Raw genomic sequence first — 13,567 nt, 5'->3', positions numbered from 1 at the left:
GGCTTTGCTCCCCGTAAATTCAGCTTGAATTTCTCAGCTAATAGGATTACTGGGAAAGCTAAAAAGTATATACAGTCTTTTCTTGGTATCCATGGGATTAATTCCAGGACCCCTGAGGATACCAAAGTCTGTGGATGCCCAAGTCCCTCATATAAAGTGGCCCAGTATAACTCAGCCCTCTGTATCCATAAGCTCTGTATCTGCAGGTTTAATTAATTGCAGATGGAAGGGCTGAGTGTACTTGAGTAAACTAACTTTTTTCTCTCACCATTAAGCTTGTTTTAGGTAGAGAGTATTTAATGAAAAACGCCAATTAAGTCGTGTCTGGATGTTGGAGATGGTCTTTTAAAAGACTCTTTGTAAGAGCTGCAATCGCCTAAGGAAAGCAAAGGAAGGCAAGAAAGGGGTGGTCACAGGGGATTTCCTGCTGGTCACGTTGTGCAGGCGCCCTGTGGCCTGGCCTGGAGAGACTGACTGTGGTGAATAAAAACATGACTGTGCATATGTATGTATACACATGCCTAGGTGCATGGCTGCACGTGGAAGTGTGTGGTCTTTACACTTTCTGTATCTTAGCGTCTGCATGGGGGCCCTTCTTTTGCACCTTTAAGTTCCCACACAGAACACAACCAGAACCAGGGCAGGGGATTTTTATTTGGGGCTTGGCAGGAAATCCACACTGAAACCAATGGCCCCAGGGGATCAAGTTCAATTTTTTTTTTCCTTCTTCCTCATACCAGGGTCTTGACTAGAGTTACATAATGCCGAAATACTTTTAAACATGGTGAAAATACGTGGATATGTTTTTCTGTGGAGTATCTTAGTTTTGGAACTGCACAGAGACTACAGAACACTTGGTGATGCTTGATTGCCTTTTGGGCTGGAGAGTAAGAGAGCTGAGTGAGAATGAACGGCCCCTGGAGGGCTCTGAGCCGTGGAGCCCCCCTCCTACCTTTAGGTTGGCAAGTGGGTATCTTACAGGAGAGCTTTCCACAGGCCGCTGGGCTATGCCTTCGCAGTCTCTGTGCTGGGGTGGCCTGTGGGGGCAACTCTGAAGCAGATGCCCTTCCAGTCACGTAGTCCCTAACCTGTGGGAAATGTCAGTGACATCTGTGTGCCAGCCACTGCCCTCTTACTCAGCATGGACCTCAGAGTGAACTCAGCAGAGGGACTCCTGTCTCTGTGTTCCCTGATGCTTCCATCCTCACGGCCCAAGAGCACTTTGTCATTAGCTTGGAGTGAAGTAGATGCCTCTACACCTTGCTGAATGGCTCTTCCGTATATAATGCTGAGGCAGTTTGCTTGAAACACAAAACCCCTCCCATCCAAGGGGAGAAAGTGGAGAGTCGAGTCATAAATGGGAAACCAGGTCTTTGTGAGAAGGCTTTTGTATAATAGTGTGTCCCAAAGCCCTCCTGGAGCCTTCAGACAGCTTCTTGCTGCTGGACGAGCAGGCAGGAAAGGTGAGGGGCCAGTCTCCTATGCAGTGAGTCCTGCCCCAGCTGGCAAGGGCCCTGAGCTGGAGAGGTGCCCCTTCCATGGCTTCATTTGCAGGAACCCTCAGGGTGGTCCCGTTCACCACCTCCACGGTGAACACTGAATCATCCTCAGGGGCTGTGGCTTGGCTCAGTCCAGTGGTCTGAGCTTTGTCTCTGAAGGGAGACCAGGGTTCAAACCCCTCTTCCACCATTGTCCTTTATGAGTCCCCTGATACCTCCAGCTCTTCTTCTCTTCTGTAAAATGGGGGTAATGATACCCAGCATTATTGTGAAAGTAAAGTGAGATGATCAATCACACCCAATAGGATTCAGTTCAGTTCAGTCCCTCAGTCGTGTCCGACTCTTTGCGACCCCATGGACTGCAGCACGCCAGGCTTCCCTGTCCATCACCAACTCCTGGAGCTTGCTCAAACTCATGTCCATTGAGTCAGTGATGCCATCCAACCATCTCATCCTCTGTCATCCCCTTCTCCTGCCTTCAGTCTTTCCCAGCATCAGAGTCTTTTCAGTAAGTCAGTTCTTTGCATCAGGTGGCCAAAGTATTGGAGTTTCAGCTTCAGCATCAGTCCTTCCAATGAATATTCATCACTGATTTCCTTTATGATGGACTGGTTGGATCCCCTTGCTGTCCAAGGGACTCTCAAGAGTCTTCTCCAACACCACAGTTCAAAAGCATCAATTCTTCAGTGCTCAGCTTTCTTTATGGTCCAACTTTCACATCCACACATGACTACTGGAAAAACCATAGTTTTGACTAGATGGACCTTTGTCAGCAAAGTAATGTCTCGGCTTTTTAATGTGCTATCTAGGTTGGTCATAGCTTTTCTTCCAAGGAGCAAGTGTCTTTTAATTTCATGGCTGCAATCACCACCTGCAGTGATTTTGGAGCCCAAGAAAATAAAGTCTGTCACTGTTTCCGTTATTTCTCCATCTATTTGCCATGAAATGATGGGACTGGATGCCATGATCTTTGTTTTCTGAATGTTGAGTTTTAAGCCAACTCTTTCACTCTCCTCTTTCACTTTCATCAAAAGGCTCTTCAGTTCCTCTTAACTTTCTGCCATAAGGTTGGTGTCATCTCCATATCTGAGGTTATTGGTAATTCTCCCGGCAGTCTTGATTCTAGCTTGTGCTTCATCCAGCCCAACATTTTATACGACGTACTCTGCATACAAATTAAATAAGCAGGGTGACAATATACAGCCTTGACGCACTCCTTTCCCTATTTGGAACCAGTCCATTGTTCCATGTCCAGTTGTAACTGTTGCTTCTTGACCTGCATACAGAATTCTCAGGAGGCAGGTAATTTGATCTGTTATTCCCATCTCTTTAAGAATTTTTCACAGTTTATTGTGATCCACACAGTCAAAGGCTTTGGCTTAGTCAATAAAGCAGAAAGTGAAAATTCAAGTGAAAGTGAAAGTCACTCAGTCGTGTCCATCTCTTTGCGACCCCATGGACTATACAGTCTATGGAATTCTCTAAGCCAGAATACTGGAGTGGGTAGCCTTTCCCTTCTCTAGGGGATCTTCCCAACCCAGGGATCGAACCCAGGTCTCCCAAATTGCAGGTGGATTCTTTACCAGGTGAGCCACAAGGGAAGCCCAGGAATACTGGAGTGGTTAGCCTATCCCTTCTCCAGCGGGTCTTCCCCACCCAGGAATCGAACCGGGGTGTCCTGCATTGCAGGTGGATTCTTTACCAACTGAGCTATCAGGGAATCCCCAGTAAAGCAGAAGTATATGTTTTGCTGGAACTCTCTGGTTTTTTTCTATGATCCATCGGATGTTGGCAGTTTGATCTCTGGTTCCTCTGCCTTTTCTAAATCCAGCTTGAGCATCTGGAAGTTCATGGTTCATGTATTTCTGAAGCCTGGCTTGGAGAATTTTGAGTGTTGCTTTGCTAGCATGTTAGATGAATGCAGTTGTGCGGTAGTTTGAACTTTCTATTGCCAATAATAACAACAAAAAACCTGCAGAATATAACAAGTATTGGAGAGAATGTGAAGAAATGGGAACACTTGTATACTGCTGATGGGAATGTAAAATGGTGCATCCAGTATGGAAAATAATATGGTAGTTTCTCAGGAAATGAAAAATATGATCCAGAAATTCCACTTCTAGGCATATACCTCAGTGAAATGGAACTTGAACAGATATTTGTTCATCTATGTTCATAACAGCATTATTCCCAATAGCCAAAAGGTGGAAGCAACTCAAGTGTCCTTTTATACATACATGGAATAATATTCAGCCTTAAAAAATAAAGGAATTCTGAGATATGTTGTAACATGGGTAAACTTGAAGATGTTATGCTAAGTGAAATGAGCCTGTCACTAAAAGAATTACTGTATAATACCACCTACTTAAAGTTCCTGGAGGAGTCAAATTCACAGAGATAGAAAATAGGTTAGTGGATGCCAGGGGCTAAAGAGGAGGGCTAATGAAGAATTATTGTTTAATGGGTACAGAGGTTCAGTTCAGAAGGCGGAAAAGCTCTGAAGGTGGATGATGGTGATGGTTGCACAATGATGTGAATGTATTTAATGTCATTAAATGGTATACTTAAAAATGATTAAAATGGTAAATTTTATATGGTATATACTTTACTATATTTTTAAAATGAGATGACTAAGGAAGCAAAGTAATTTTATTGACTAGTACTTCTTCTCAAATATTTCTCCCAAGAAAAATGGTGAGAAAAAGTACAGTTCCCAGGAAAGGGTGTCCACGTGCATTCCTCCCTGGGTGGCCAAGGAGGTGATGCGGAGCTGCAGGAGTTGCAAGGGGCCTGGGGTGGTGTGGGAAGCAGAGCAGAGAAGGAGGGAGGGGTGAAAGGCTGGGAGAGGCAAGGCTCAGCGTGGGGAAAGAGAGAGGAGAGGAGAGAGCATTTGAGGAAGTGTTGCTGGGGATTGAATTAGACAGTCATTCTGATGTTTTTGGAGAAATGCAAGTAGGATTTAGAGGCCCTTTTTGGTTGTTAGGCTGTACTTCTTTGGCTTAGATTCCAGGGCTGGATTGGACCTTGTAAGCATTGAGACTTAGTGAAGTTACTGCTGATATTTTTGGGCCTTAAGCCATCCTCACCTAAGTTTGGCACTAAAATCATCACTTTAGAATCAAGCCAAGAGTTTACTTTCCCAATGACTGCTCAGTTATTGGAATCATGGTAGACAGAGCTAGGGTTGGCCATATTAAAGTCATGTTATGCTCAGAAGTAACCACAGGGGCAGGCTGTGTGTGACCCTCCAGGGGTAGAAATGCAATTTACAGGAGAAAGTTTGCTTGCTGTGTGCATGTCTTCCGCAGTTCACCAGGATTCTGTGGTGTTCGTGAGCTCATTAAATTGAAGAAACCATAGCTCTCCCATGTGAAGCTATAGGAGTTTTTAAACTCAGTTTTGAGTTTTTAAAACTCAGTTTCTACAAATCTGTAGCTTAACAGGGGTGCTCTAGGAAGAAGAGAGGAGGTTATTTTAGGCCAATAGGCATAGGGACCAGATCTTGGCCGGCCTGTTATTTAGGGTTTGGGTTCTAATTGCCTTTTGAAATATGGACAGAGACAATGTGGATGAGAAGTTACTGAAAAGTACTTTTGGGTAAGTGTATTTAATTGAAATATAGGAAAAGGCTGAGTCATGGTCAGGAAGGGTTGACTCATAATCAGGAAGGTGCTGAGTCATGGATAGGAGAGCACAGAGTCATACATCAGTCATCCATACATCAGGAAGGATAGGATCATGGGCAGGAAGAAATGAGTCATGATGAGTCATGGGCAGGAAGGGCTGAGTCATGCTGAGGAAGGTGCTGGGTCACAGTCTGGAAAGTGCTGAGTCATGGTAAAGAAAACGCTGAGTCCTAGTGAAGAAGTGCTAGATCATGGTGATAAAAGTGCTGAGTCATGGTCATGAAGAGATGGGTGGTGCTGAGTGCTGAGTCATGGTCAGGAAGTGCTGAGTTATGATAAGGAAGTGTCGGATCCACTTATTGGTTCTGCCCTGTACAAAATGCAAATGGGAGTGTGCTCAAGGCCAGTCAGAGAAGGGAGCATGTCTGGTTACATGCAAAAGAGGACTTGTATGCATTCATCTAGATGGGTGTGGACTTAGAGTTTTGATTGACAGTTGCAAGTTAGGTAACAACAGGCTCTATAGCACATGTCTTTCCCATAATTCGATCTGTTATAATCAGATGTATGTATGTACAGAATGTTTACTTGACACAGCTGTGCATCAAGGGTGCATGTGCAGGAGTTGGAGAAGCCCCTGTGGTTAGTCTGTATCCACTCTTGCCTAGGGCACATGTGCGGGAGTTGGAAAAGTTTCTGTGGTTATTTTTGCAGCATATCTGTGAGCTCTTCTGGGTGTGTCTGGGGTGGAGTTTGGAGATCAGCTTGCATCTTTTTGGCTAGACTACCCCTCACTGCTCATGCCTAACTTCCTACCTAACAAAAGGACTGAGTCATGGTGAGGAAGGACTAAGTCATGGTGAGGAAGCTGCTGAGTCATGGTCAGGAAGTGCTGCAGCATTAAACGTGCTGAGTCATGGCCAGGAAGAGCTGAGTCATGCTGAGGAAGGGCTGAGTCATGGTCAGGAAGAGATAAGTCATGGTGAAGAAGTGCTGAGTCATTGTCATGAAGGACTGAGTCATGGTAAAGAACTGTGTCATGGTTTGTAAAGCACTGAGTCATGGTCAGAAAGGACTCAGTTTTATTTAGGACATGTTACTGACACAGTCCAGGGCATTACGGAAAGACTGCTGGTTGATATACACACCATTTTTTTTTCCCCTCTGGATGGTTAAATTTCCCTACTTTCCTGGCATTAGATGTGGTCAAGTGACTGCTTTGTCCACTGGAAAGGAAGTAGAAGTGATAGGTACTATTTCCAGACTTGTCCCCTACAAACATCCTGTGAAATGGTGTGAGGCTCTTTCTCTATTGGTTGACTGCCTAAGGTTCACCCAGGAGCCAACATCCTTGAACCTTGAAACGTTGGATGTTACTTGAGTGATAAGTAAAGCATCTGAAGACACTGAGATGTGCAACTTATCTCCAATGATCAGAAATGCTGAAGGCTGAGTTGAATATGAGACCCTGCTCTCGGGGGACTTTAAGATCTCAAGGCAGGCTTCCTTGGTAGCTCAGCTGGTAAAGAATCTGCCTGCGAGGCAGGAGACCCTGGTTTGATTCCTGGGTTGGGAAGATCCCCTGAGAAGGGATAGGCTACCCACTCCAGCATTCCTGGGCTTCCCTGGTGGCTCAGATGGTAAAGAATTTTCCTGCAAAACGGGAGACCTGGGTTCCATCCCTGGGTTGGGAAGATCCCCTGGAGGAGGGCATGGCAACCCTCTCCATTATTCTTGCCTGAAGAATCCCACGGACAGAGGAGCCTGGCGGGCTACAGTCCGTGGGGTCACAAAGAGTCGGTCATAACTGAGCAACTAAGCACACAAGATCTCAAGGCAGTTTGTAGGAAGATTTCATCTCTTTGAGGACTGAGTGGACAGCAGCATTGTCTCCTTGTTTCAGCCTGAAAGAGCGACTTCGGCAAGTGAACATCGGGACCTGGTAGGATAGGAGGTGAGGCCCAGAATCTTGAGTGATTTCTAGTGAAGAATTAAAGTGCAGTCTTGGACTTGGCGGGTGGGAAAACTTAACTCTTACTTTCATCTACCCATCTTAGGTTCGTTGGCTGGGCCTCTTTATATAATAGACAAAGGACAAATTAACAACTGAAAAGCAAACACAAGTTGATAAATGCATCATGCATACACACGGGAACGTTCAGTGGGCAGTAACTTTAAGGGGAGGTTACAACTTGGGCTTGTATAGTATCTTAAAATAAAGAACAGTAAATTTTAAAGAAGTAACTTTACAAAGGTAAAGGACTTCAAGTTTTTTGGGTAGCAAATTGCAGGAAGGTATGTATATGGGGTCCTAATGGTGCATAAGGACTATGTAAAGCAAGGTTTGTTATATAGAGTCCTCTGGTGATAGAGTCTCTGGGCTGATAAGGGAGTAGGGTTATCTCCAGTGATTAACTTCTGTAGAGAGGGCATGGGAGACCCATTTACAAACTTATGTGCTGCTTTTAGGCAAATGAAGGGAGGGCAGAACTCTTTTTTTTTTTGTCTTCTCAGTTGCCTTCAGCTCACAATAATCCTTAAGCCAAAGTGGCACATTTTGGGGTGGCATATTCTGCAACTCTTTAGACTCAACTGGAATCTTCAGGGAAATGTTGAAGGGATTTAGGGCAGTGGAGACGAAGGAGGCCTGACAACTGCTGCTCCTTGAGCAGAGTGCTGAGGACAGGAAGCTCTCAAGTGCTGCACGGATCTGCTGCACAGATGTGGTCTAGATGCAGACCGGCACCTTCTTAGCCATGCTCTGGCCTTGCTGTGATTGAGAACCCCAGTGTCAGCTTTAACCTGGAGACGACTGTCATTGGCCGGACGGGGCTGATCCTGGGGGTGGATCTCATTTCCCCAGATGGTTTCCTGTCTCCCTGCTGGAGGGTTGCAAGACTAATGGGGCTCAGGTTTGACTTCTTTCAAGGCGACTACATGAGGGCGATGTGTCCTTGTCCACCCTCTTCCTGGTTGCCTCAGTCTTTTCTCCTGCAGGGCCCTGGCCATGTTCCCATAGGAAAGCCAAGGAACCTCGTGGCTCAGTAGATGTCCACACGTGGACAAGGTGCCCCTCCGTGGTTCCAGAGCACTTCTGTAGATTCCCCCCTTCAGTGTGGAGAGGCCCCCTTCTCCACTTGCATCCATGAGGAGTGGCTTCTTGTTGCTCCTCATGCTCCTTACATGTCCTGTTGGCCAAGACATCATCTTCCTCAGCCCAGGCTGCTGTAATGAAAGCCGCAGATGGGAGGCCTCAACAACAGATGTTTATTTCTGCTATTTCTGGGGCCAGGACATCCCAGATCAAGGTGCCAGCCAGATTGGTGTCTCTGAAGGACCCTCTCCCTGGCATGCAGAGGACTGCCGTGTCCTCACGTAGCGGAGCTAACCCCGTGACGTGTGTAGATCAGTTGACCTCCTAGTACTATCTCATTTGGAGGTGAGGGCTTCAATAAATGAATTTGGGGGACACGAACATGCTGTCCACCACGGGCATCAGTGCAGCATAGTGTCTCACAGGCTTGGGGGTGGTGCCAAGATCCAAGTCTTCTTCGAACTTAGCCTCAGAAAGTTGGAGCGCTTGGCTTTCAGCAGAGCCTTCTGCCGTGCCTCCCTTGTTCTCTGCTTGATGCGCAGTGCCCGTTCTGTTCTCTATCCTGGCGCGCTGGGTGGGGGTGGAGGTGACACTGAGGGCAGCTCCCACCTCTTGAGAACGTCAGTGTCAGATGCTTCTTGTTGTTAATTCATGTAATCTTTCTAATTCCATGAGGAAGTGCTGCTGTAATCCCCATCTCAGGACCTCACATTTTAGCTTCAGTGGCCGAAGACTTTGCTGAGAAGGTGATCTGGAAATTAGGTTCTCCACCTGTAATGCCTTTGGCAGGCCCGAACTTCTAGAAGTGCTGAGGTTAACTGTGTTGTCGCTATGAAATCTCTAAAAGCCAAGAAAGGGTCCTCAGGGTGAGCGGCGAGGGCAGACAGCAGTCATCCAGCAGGGACGAGTGGGGTGTCCCCGGGCCCTCCTGTGCAGGACTCTAGCTCTGCCGTGGTCAGACCGCTCACTCGGCCTGGAGCGTGTCACTTAGTAAACTCACCGGCCCTCGGTTTCCCTGTCTGTGTGAGCTATCAACCCCCGTGCTGTGGGCCTGCACTGAGAAAATGCCTGTGGAAACTATGATGCATGGTGACCGCTCTGTGCATCTTGTCTCTGCCTCCTTTCAGTGGCCATAGGACATTATGCCCAGCCACCCTGCTCCTGCCAACATGTGGGTCTTCTGGGAAGGGCACTGGGCTGGGGCTTCAGCAGCCGGTTGGGGTGAAGGCTCTCCAGACAGGAGTCTCGGTGTGAGCAAAGACAGGCAGCCTGAGGGTACAGGGTGAAGATGAAGGGGCCTGATGTTTATTGAAGGCCTGCCATCTGCCAGATGCTCTGCTGGGACCTTAGTGGAAGGTATAGCTTCCAATTTACAGATGGAAAAACTGAGGCAGAGTGACTCACCCAAAGCTGCATAGTGAGCAAATGTCGGCTGACCCGACACCCACCCGATGTTTGTGCTCGAAGGGGTGATGTGACTCTAGGGCAGGGTCGTGGAGGCCTGGGGACTCCGGCTTGCACCGAGCCTGGTGATAACAGGAGCCACTAAAGTGAGCTTATCCTACTCTGTCTTCAGAAAAGAAGAGTGGAATTGGAGCTGGGATCCAGGCATCCAACCACAAAGTTCCCTCCTACGACAGAGCCAGATTTGGCTCAGTTCTTGGAGAAGGAAGCAAGCAGTTCATATTTTTTATATAGTAAAGATTTAAAGAGGGTGCATGAAAACGGTATGGAACTAAGTCAGACTTCTTAAATGAGCATATATGGGGATCACTTCGGGGGATCCTTAGAATGCAGATGGCTGGGCCTTGCCCTCAGACTTTGGATTCGTGGGTCTGCGGAGGCCTGGATGACTCTGATGCTTGCTCTGGGGACTACTCTTGGACCACCACTGCCTTATGCGATTGGGGCTGGAGTCCCTGATTTCTTTGTTATGATTCGTTAATTAAAAAAAAACACAATGACATGAATATAGAGTCATTATGTTATTACTTGCATAAACATCTTAAATATTTACTTTTCTACAAAAAGCCATGATGATGTGAGTTTTTGAGTTAGTTCCCGTATTCTCTCTGTTTTAACTTGTAGAACTCTTAATAGCTGAGCTTGTAGAACTCTGTAACAGCTGACCCGTGTTAGGGATGGTAATTCAGTCAGTCGCCGGGGACTGTGGACATTGTGATAATTAGGATATTGACTGTCAACCAAAGAGTCGGAGTTGCCCCAAATGTTCTGCCACCTCATCAGATTTTCCATGAGCTCGATGTTGACTGTTAAGAGGGGTAGGGGGAGTGGAGGGCTCCAGCACTTTCCCCTGCCTGGTTCAAATCCCAGCTCTGCTGTTCACAGTGGAACCTTGGGCATCTGCTTCTCCTCTTATGTCAGTTTTGTAATCTGTAAAATGGGACAATAGTAATCCCTGCTTGGGCGGAAGTTGTGAAAAGGAAGTGAGGCATTTATTATGGGTGGAGGGCCTGAAACTCATAATGAATGCTCCATCGCTGCTGGCCATGGTGATCCTGTTTCAGTGCCCCCTGCCCACAGAAGAGGCCCCTGGGAGTCCTTGGTGGTGCTGTTTGGGAAAGGAGATTCTGAAAGCCAGTGGTTCTCCGAGGGTGATCCCAGGCCACAGCACCAGCACCCCCCTGTGAAAGCACTAGAAATGCGCATTCACAGCCCACCCAAGCCCCTCGGCAACAGAATCTCTGCGTCGTCCTTGGGATTCCCATGCACACTCAAGTTTGAGAACCACTGATCTAAGCCTTGGCTGTACCAGAGAAGAAGGAGACTTCGTTCTCCCAGCTCTGTGTGTGCCTGTGGAGTGTGGGAGGGGGCAGGGGAAACTCTGCTTGCGAGCAAGGGGAAGCTAGGTGCCTAGCACCCGCAGGAAGGAACTGGCAAGGCAGCGCTGTGGACCGCCAGCCCCGCTGGCAGCACTGCTGACTTCCTGCCCAGGCTCCAGGCTTTTCTGGCAAATGGAATCTTGGTTGTATCACTGCTGACAGAGGAGACCCTCCCTGAGTATCATTTCTCCCTTGCGTTTCCCACCCCCTGAGCATCTTTGGCATACGTCTCACTGGGGGGCTGTTTAGACCTTCCTCTTCTCGAATTGCTGGACGAGGCTGCTTTTCCAGCGTGCTTCTCCTTTCGCGTTTCCCACAGCATTCCAGGGTTTTCGTCCATGAAAATGATTAGTGGGTTTCTTGTTTTGTTTTTGAAAAGCCAATTCAGTTGAAGTTCCCACTGCTTTTCTCCTGTTTGATTTCGTAACACTGTCTCCTGTACCCCATAGTTACAGAATCGGAGGGGACCAAGCAGCTGTGCAGGGCTGCGGTGGGGGTGCCTCCGGAGCCCCCGGAGGGCAGGGGGTGGCCTGCGCTTCCCTCCACCTTGGCTGAGCTGCTGATGAGATGGACGTGTTCCCAGGAAGGCAGGGCTGGGGCAGCGCCCCTGGGGGCTGGCCCTCTGGGCTGCTTGTAGCGGTTCCTCTGCCACAGGGCTCCAGTTGCCAAGATAAACATACGTTTTGAGATAAAGCGAAATCCCCCGAGGTCTTCATTTTGGAAAAAGAAATCCATGAGACAGTCTCTGTATTGAGCCAAGAAGCCCTTCTCTTCCACACCCAGATTTGCTCGGCCTGGGAGGAGGCCGAGGAGACAGGTCAGGATCAGAAGAGGGGCTCCGCTCTTTACCGGGGTGAGCCCCTCCCTGCCCCTGCTCATCGGCAGGACGGTGATGAGGCCGCTGCACATGTCAGTGGTGTCAGGATCAACTATGTGAACAGATATAAAGTACTGGGCACAGCTCCGCCTGCCTAATGGGCGGTGGCGGCTATGATTTTTCTTAGCCATTTCTAGAAGTTGACCGGTTGTTATATGTCCTTTGTTTCAGAAGGTGCCTGATACTTCTGAGCCACCAGCCGTTCCCACCTACTCTGCTCCCAGAATGTGTTCCTAGTCAGACCCCTTTAACTGCGCCTGCCGTTCCTTAGGGGGTCCAGGCCTCCATCACCTTCACCTTCTGAGTCTCCAAGCCTCCACAATGGCTTTCTGAACATCACGTTCTAAGTGACAGCCAGAAGATTACTTTCAAAACCAAGATCTCGTCTTGTGAGCTCCCTGCTCACAGTCCTCCAGAGGCCCCAGACCATGTGGCCACCGCTTTCCCCCGACTGTGCCTCCCACCGCCCACAGCATCACATCACCCGCGCACCAGCCGTGCTGGCCCTGCCCTCTCCTCCCTTACCAAGCTTCCCTCCCCCTCAGGGCCGCCCCTGTCTCTGGGCTTAGCTTCCTCTCCCCGACATCTCCACGTTCCCTCCGCCCCTCCCTTCAGCGCTCTGTTCCCATAGCGTCTCTCTCCTCAGAAGCAGAAGCAGCTTCTCCTTTTCCTTCTCACCTGTCACGGCTCAACACTGCGTGTTATCTGTGTCTTGCAACCCTCTGCAACAGGAACACAGACCCCGTGAAGAAACCCCTTTGTCTCCATGTCCTGCGTTGCGTCCCCAGCACCAGCACGTGATGGATGCCCGATGAATGTTTATTGTACAACTAGATGAATGAATGAATGAATGAAAACTTTGTAGAGCAATTGCGTTTGTAGTGGTGGTTAGAGAGATGAAGGGCTGTGGTCTCACTGCTGAGGAGTTTTAGTTCCATTTTTGACTCCAATTTACCATCTTAACAAAGGATGATCGATATGACTTTCCAATGGGTTATTCTTCTGTTCTTTTTCGCACCATTTTATCTGTGCAGTGAACAAAGGGGCTTCAGATTTCACCAATATTTATTGACTATTTAGACACTCCACTTTTCAGCAATCAAATTAGGTGGTGGGCCTTGGAAATTAAGAACAGCATTCCTCCAGTGGGGTGGTACCTGATGTCACCCTTCTACCTGTGAGATCTTCAGCAGATGCATAAATGTATGCTGCCTCAAAGATGACTCTTAAAATGTGAATAAAACAGGGTCTGTGCATAGAACTGTTGTGAGATGGAATGATATAAAGCTGGGGCATGCTGTTGGGCTGATAATGAACACTGTTTGCTAGCCCGTGTCATGCCCACAACTCGGTGGCAGCAGCTGGTCAGGAAGCAGGCTGGGAGGAGTTGGGTGACTTGTTCAGGTTCCTAGAGAGAAGGACCCAGATCTGGTGATTCTGAGTCCGACACATTCTGATAGAGCTCTCCACCACTGCACAAGTTTTCTCAGAACAAGTAGGGAGGGGTGCAGCCAATGGAGCGTCTGTGTCTCACCAGCGTGTTTTTGATTAAGAAGAAGGCTGGTTTACTGAGAGAGTGTATAACCTCTCTGCATGACTTGATGCTGGTCTAGGAATACCAAAGTATT

At 48.0% G+C, this 13,567-nt stretch overlaps 1 protein-coding gene across 4 annotated transcripts in view; it reads left to right on the top strand.

Annotated features, from left to right (window-relative positions):
- The window catches only part of ADAMTS17 (ADAM metallopeptidase with thrombospondin type 1 motif 17), a 397,426-nt gene that overhangs the window by 118,340 nt on the left and 265,519 nt on the right, over positions 1 to 13,567 (top strand). The gene's annotated exons all lie outside the window — the stretch shown is intronic.

Source organism: Giraffa tippelskirchi, chromosome 12, assembly GCF_054371585.1.
Source record: "Giraffa tippelskirchi isolate mGirTip1 chromosome 12, T2T-mGirTip1v1.2.pri, whole genome shotgun sequence".
Classification (NCBI taxonomy): Eukaryota; Metazoa; Chordata; class Mammalia; order Artiodactyla; family Giraffidae; genus Giraffa; species Giraffa tippelskirchi.
The sequence above is the reverse complement of the archived record's forward strand: the minus strand, read 5'-3'. Positions and strand labels throughout refer to the sequence as shown.